We start from the raw sequence: 7400 nt of genomic DNA on the forward strand, positions 1-7400 counted from the left end.
GTTTTTCCACTTAAATACTCTATACTTAATATAGGGAAAGTAAGTGGTCGATCCACAGAGAGGCAGAAATTAATTTCAGATTTTTTTTCTCAAGCTTGGGGTGAAGACAATGATTTTAAAAGTAAAACAATACAATTTTGGCTTTTTATAGATTTTAGGTAATTTTCATAATTCCCTATGATTTAAGTTGAAGCCAAAATACAAAGAAAAACACAAAATAATATTTTTACGCTAATTTTTCTATTTTCTCTTAACAAAATAAATCAGAAATAAATATTTTTAGAGTTTTATGTAATTAAATTTACACCAAAAACAACTATAAATATTAAAAATGAGAGTTAGAGATTTTTTAAAGAATTTTTTAGGTGTTAAAATGACTGTAAATTGATTACATAAATTTTCTGGGGTTTTCCTAAGTTTTTTCCAAATTTTCAAGTCCAGAAAATAAATTTTCTGATTTTTTCTAATTTTTAAAATATTTTTTAATAATTTTTAAATACTAAAAATATGGTATTTACCTACTCCAGCGGCGGCGGCGGCGGCAGGCCAGATGGGCCGGCGGGCCTGGTGTGGCCCGTATAGGGCTGGCCTTAGTGGGTCAGCCCGCTAAGGTTAGCCCAATTTGGCAAAGTGAAGACTTAGCCAAATGGGCTTAAGTCTTATTGGGCTTAACCCAATGGTCAGGACTTAGTCGATTTGGCTAAGTCATGCACAGAGCTACCCTGTGCCCTGCGGTCGTGTGCGCTGCCTGCGTGCAGACCAGCGGGCAGAGGGCTGTCCCTGCTGCACGGGCACCGCACGGCACCGCTGGATGGCGGCTAGAGGTCAGAAATTTGAGTTTTGAAAGGATAAAAATGATATTTTAATCCAATTTCTTTGGGATTCAAAGTAGGGAATGCTTGAGGATCTAGATAGAGATAGGGAGATATTTTAGAGGGAGAAATAAATGTTTTTAGAGAGATAAAATGTCGAAATGAGAGGATAGAGAGAGAAAATGAAGAGATAGTGTAGAGAGAGTTTGAGAGGGAATTTGAAAGTGTAGATGAAGGATATTTTTTATGAAATTTTGAGGTGATGAACTGTAGATATGGATGAATGTCTAGAGAGATAAATTACAGATTCTAGAGAGAGAAAGGGCCCAAATGAGGAGATAGAGAGAGAAAATGAAGAGAGAGAGTAGAAGGAGTTTGAGATAGAATTTGAGTGCGCAAATGAATAAGATTTTTTTGAAATTTTTAGGGGAGTAAATAGGGATATAGATGAAGGTCTAGTGAGAGAAAAACTATTTTAGAGAGAGAAAGTAGAGAAAATGAGTGTCTAGAGTGGGAAAGTGATGGATTTTAAGGGTAAATGGATGGGAAATGATGGAGAAAGTAGAAATCTAAGATCCTAAAGCCTCAATGCAAGTTTACTGAGCCCTCAATGCTTCCTCTCAAGTATAGATCCTAATATTTTGCCAGGATCAGGCGTTTTTCAATGCAAACAAGAGACGAGATTAAGAGAAAACTTCAATAAACTTATATTAAGCAGGTTGAACAAACTAGATTCTGAAAAATGCCTTGTCCTGATGGCCAGCCACTTTCTAGAGCACGTCCATAATGAGGGATAATGAGGGAGAAAAAGTCTATTTATACATTGGGAGAATTACTAAAATACCCCTTTGGGCATTGTCTATTCTCTTTTCTTGCCATTTTGCCTCTTTTCTCCATTGGTTGAGAGCTTTGCCTTGTAATTTCCAGTTTGTTTCTTTTTTAAGGTGTTTGAAGGCCCAATAGGTAGGTCCGGTCATGGCCCAAGCCCCTCTGATCTCTCCTTTAAAAGCCCACAACACTGTTTCATCATTTGCAGCCCATTTTGATAATCACTAAGCTCCCAAAAATCCTCCAATTTCCTAAGACTTGTATCTTCTAATTCCTGTAAATTTCTGCACATTTGGACTATGAAATACTCATCAGTAATCAAACGGACTGACTTCATAGAAGTCAATGAAGTTAGTGAAAAATAATCATAATGTGCAAAAGTTGGAATTTCTAGCTAATGCATAAATATTTGGTTAATTCAAATAATAACATGATAAATTATAAATTAATAATACTAAAAACATCTAAAATGTATGAAAATATATGTTCATGTATCATGTTATCAACCTCCTAACTCACTAGTTAATTCCAACTCTGAGAGCCAATCCCTGAGGAGATGACCTTATCTTAGCTTTACATTTTTCAGTAAGATTACAAATTTATAAATTTCATTTGATAGAAGTGAAAGTAATAACAACAACATTAATACACCCCATTTTTTCTCTATCAGTATGTACATGATCTATCTCAATATATTTTGAATATTTAGGTTGATTCTCATGAATTCTTCATAGATAATTTCTTTGACATCAATTCCTTTATAAATAATAACATTTCTACATCATTTAAATAATTGAAACATCATTTTATAATAGATTATGAATGTGGTCATGTTCCCATCATTATAAAAGTATACTCATTGATCATATTTATTCTCAATAAATATATAATATTTTATACTTTGTCCATCCTGAAATTTTAACTTGGGGGAACTTGCTTGAACCATAGCTAGTATTGCAAATCCTTAGAAATATTCTCGTTTATGTTGAATCATATATACCCCTTTCATTGCTTAAGGCAGCCTTGACGTCCATTTTTAATATTTTATAATTATGGTGAACTGGTATGGCAAACAAAATCTGATTGACTTTATCATGCAAGCGATAAGAATGCATTTCCATAGTCAGCTATTTGTCTCTAATGATATCCTTTCTCCAAAGAGTGTGAATTTAAAGTTGAACTTGTCCATTATATCTTCATTTAAATGTTGACTGACACTTGATGATGATTGTAATGTTGAGATAGCCTCATACACTCAGACTTCTTTTTGATAGAATTTAGAATCAATCTTTTCACGCCTATATTTAGAGTTCCAACTACAAATGACATCTTATTAGGTGTAATTAATGCCATTGAGAGACAGTTCCTTGAAATTTACTTGCATCAATATTGATCAGGTTGTATAGTTAATGTTCCAGATGTATTGAATGCTTGTGTGTATCTAAAGATTTTGTGTAATATGAGTCCTTGTACAATGAGGTTGTAATGATGTTGGATATGTAATTCATCCATGAATATTTGAAGGCTTTTGGGATCCATTTATAAGCCAAAAATATAGGTGAATTATGCAACTTTATTGGTGTTCCCTTATTGTTGTTGATTTTAGCTTATACAATAAAATTTATAAAACCTTAACTTAAAATGTATAATGATAAGTATAGGTATTGTCCAAGGGAAGCTAGTAAGGACTTCAATTAGTGATTTAATTGAATAATTTGACCTTACTTAGAGTTGATTTAATCATTCATAAATATGAAATCACCCTAATTAGATGAAGAGCTTAGAAAGGAGGGTAGAAGAGATGAGAAGAATAGAAGAAGGAGACGTAGATTTACTTCTTGGATCCAATAAAAATGATCAAAGGAGTCAAGTAGAGAGGTTCAGAAGGAGATTTAATTTTGGTTGTTTTGGGGAAATTTGGTATCCAAGTTCACTAATTACTTTATTAAAAAAATACAATCTAAACTTCCTAGAAATTAAACTTTTTATGATTTTTTTCCTTACTTGGCAATTGGGATAGTTAGATCAATTCAATGCTCACTCCTCTTAATCTTAGTAAGGATTTGTAAATTACGCTTAAGCCTAGCGATTTAGAAATGTAGACCACAATCAAGAAGAATAACCAAAAAAAGTTCACTAACAAATCATCCAAATTGCACTTAAAATTCAAATAAAATGAAATAAAAATTACCAAATAGGGTTCATCAAGGCAGGTTCTCCTCTCCGTTTTACAACTATGAAAAAGCCCCCTCCAGAATGACTTCCTCAACTCAAAATTCTGCTTGTATAATTAGGTTAATGGTAAAATTACCATTTTACCCCTAATTTGCAATTAATTTTTAGTAATCAATGTAGGCATAATCTGAATGATCCAACTTTTACTCATAGAGATTGAAAGAGGAGGTCGAGATGAGCAAATTATAAAAAATTGACCTTAATCCGACTTCAGGATCAAAAGTTATTAATAAATGAATTTTGACCAATCATAATCGTTGGATCAAAAGTCATTTATTTAATTAATTTTTTCCTTACACGCAATCACGTATCGACTCCTGATTGGCTGGCAAAATTTTAACTGCATTTGGTGGGTTCTTTCTTGGCGTGCCATGTATCCCCTGGCTGAAATAAAAAAAATGAAAATAAACATAATACATAGCGATTTGCAGATACCTGTGCACCTTTTAAATTTCACACAATCACAGGGCACCACGTCACCTCCCATGTGTGCTCTTTGTATACGCCGCATGGGCATTGAACTTACCGCCCTTAAAGAAGACTTTTTGCTGACACATCTCGGCCGTTAGAAGAGAGATTTGGCCACGTGGCCATTGATATTCACCCCTTGGAGTTTTGCGCTTAAGTCCCTACTAAAATTCGCATGCGCAAATAATTATGTATATGCTCCTCCGCTATCTCCCTGCGCCATATTTCCTAAAAATCATCAAAAATCATATAATTATTCTGAAAATTTCAAATAACCCTGGAAATAATTTTATTGGATTTTTACACCTACAATGGGCGACCGATAGCTGTTTTAAGGGCATAATTGCAACAAAAATTTAAGAAAAACCCCTCCAACGTAAGAAATTACTTAAAAACTCCTATTTCCCTTATAAATATGTACTTTTTTATTAAAAATTCATTTCTTTCTCAAATAAATTCCTAAAAAATATGATAAAATTCTAGAAAATTCAATAATTCATCTCCACTTTAATTAATATTAACATTAATTTTAAAACCTACCATTTTCATGTAAATAGGTTTATTCCAAGCTGAAATAAATGCCATAAAATTCATAAATTAACATAAAATTAGGAAAAAATAAGAAATTACTTGGAAAAATTAATTAACATGTAAATATATGATAACAACCGTATATTAAACTCTTTAAATGCATAAAATTGTGCTAATTACTTGAATGAAATACCAAATTTAGGGTGGTATCATCCACCTCTTCCTAGAAACATGCATCACTAGTCTTCACTGAAGGAGCATAACTATCTTAGAATCTAGAGGTATTATTCAAAATTTTATATTGGGATATTGATAAAAACTTGAATTTACCATCGTAGGATCTAGATTGTACATATCATACTTCATTTTTTATTAGAAAAAACAATTAACTGTATTACAGTTTTATTTCCTTTCTATTCCACATCTCATATGAAAATTGAAGTCACCAATTTTCTAAGCAACATGTTTAACATGATTGTAATAGTGCACCATATATTTTCCAAGGGTGTACTGATATGTTTACTTCACTTACATGTTTATCAAGGGCCTAGTCGTAGGAACTCTAAATATAGTGCATATACCAAGAAAATCGTGAGGTATTGTCCTAACAGTGATCATCAAAACCTTTTGAGGTACTTTCCAACCTCAACTTCACATTACATTTTCTTAGATTCTGTCTTCTTATTGGCATCAAAAACATCCATGGTTTAACTTACTCCTAGTTCCTCTTGAAAGTTTTTTTATAAAGATAGCATTCATTTGTCCTTTTGCAGTAGAGTTATGTTTAGTTGATTTGTCCTTGTAGATTTCTTAAAGTTATGGAATTAATTCTGAAGGTCCCCAGAAAAAAATGGTGAGCATGATCAATAACTTAAATAGCATCACATGAATCTTGTCCATATAAATATTAATAATGAACTATAAACATGAAATTAAATGATGAGGCTATTCTTCACTTTAATAAAGAACAATTATCTAAGCTTGTGAAACTTAAAATTCCATTAAATCATATTGTGTACATTATTTTACACTAAATATCAGTCAACCATGTGAACTTCATATAAACTCTCTTATCATATTCTTGAAGTCCTACTCTACTTGTCAAATGAGTATGCCATATGATATCTCATGGTCTTAGGTTCTTTTTCTTCACACTATCTCACATTTCTCATTGAGGATGTGTAACATGAACCATAAGAGAATGATTTATAGTGTTGATACTTAATCAAATACCATAAGCATCATCCATTGCTTCCGTACCATGAGTGTCATTTCCAAGGATGTAGGCTAACATCTCATACGAGAATACTACTTTCAAGTTCTTGATACAGTCATAAAGTTTTAGGTTTTTCAAATTATATGGATATAATTTTGCATATAGGGCGTCAAAACATATTGGAGGATACTAGGTCTCAGAAACATGAGGTGCTTTGGCAGATGTTATATTCATTAATAAGGGGCTCTCACTAAAATTTGGCAATCAATGAAATTCTTGCATGTATACAATGGGAGGAACCAACATTCTCTTATTCGGGAACATAGTCTTTGCAACTTGTGTAAAACCCTATGGGACCACTACAAGTTGTTATAAAAGTTATGAGACTTACAAGACCTCACAATACCTAATCATACTTTGGTCCCAAAAATCTAGTGGACTTGTGGTACCATAACAAACCATTGAGTTTGGGCTAAGAAATACCTACATTAATTAATGACAAATTATTTGGAGGTAGCCTTTGGGGTAACAAAAAAACTACTCCATTCCTTTACCCCAGTCCTATGCATGTTATCCACTAGGTCTAGCTTTTTACCAAACATAAGGATGCATTGTAATAGCAGTATGTAACATGGATTCGATACATGCAAAGGATAAGTGAATTATGATGAGATGAAAATAGAATGATGACTAATTTTTAAAAATACGTTATACATATTTGTATTTCAAGAACTCGAGACATACAGTGAAATATGCATAATGAATATAACTCTATGATCCTATATATATGATAGTAAGAGTAGACAATAGATGTTTTTTAGGCAAAGAGCTCACTAGGTTACATATGAATCCTTGACTAGTATTGGTGGCGCACATGACCACACACCATCACCGGACGTGACACCACTACTGCAGGACACGTCCCGTGTCATGACACATCGCCAGCATCAACTTCCGACCCGGGATCCGAGCGTCCTATAAATTAGATTTGAATTTTACAGTTATTTTAAATTTTCTCCTTCCTCCAAGGCCTATACATAGGCCAATGTTGTACTGAATTACTCGGTGATTTTCTTTTGGAATTAATGTTTTCTTCTTCTAAGAGAAAGCTACCCTAGTCTCCTCTCCGCCGCCGCCACCGCTTGCCGCCGCTTGCCGCCGTCACTTGCCACCGTCGCTTGCCGCCGCTGTCGCCGTCGAGAGAAGATCTTCTGCCTGTTGCCGCAAACCAGCACATCAGCTGCACATCGTTGCCTCCACCCGCACGCAGCATCCCCCACGCTCAGCGCTCGCAGTGCCGTCCGTGCCCA

The sequence above is a fragment of the Wolffia australiana genome, chromosome 1 (assembly GCF_029677425.1).
Source record: "Wolffia australiana isolate 7733 chromosome 1, ASM2967742v1".
NCBI lineage: Eukaryota > Viridiplantae > Streptophyta > Magnoliopsida > Alismatales > Araceae > Wolffia > Wolffia australiana.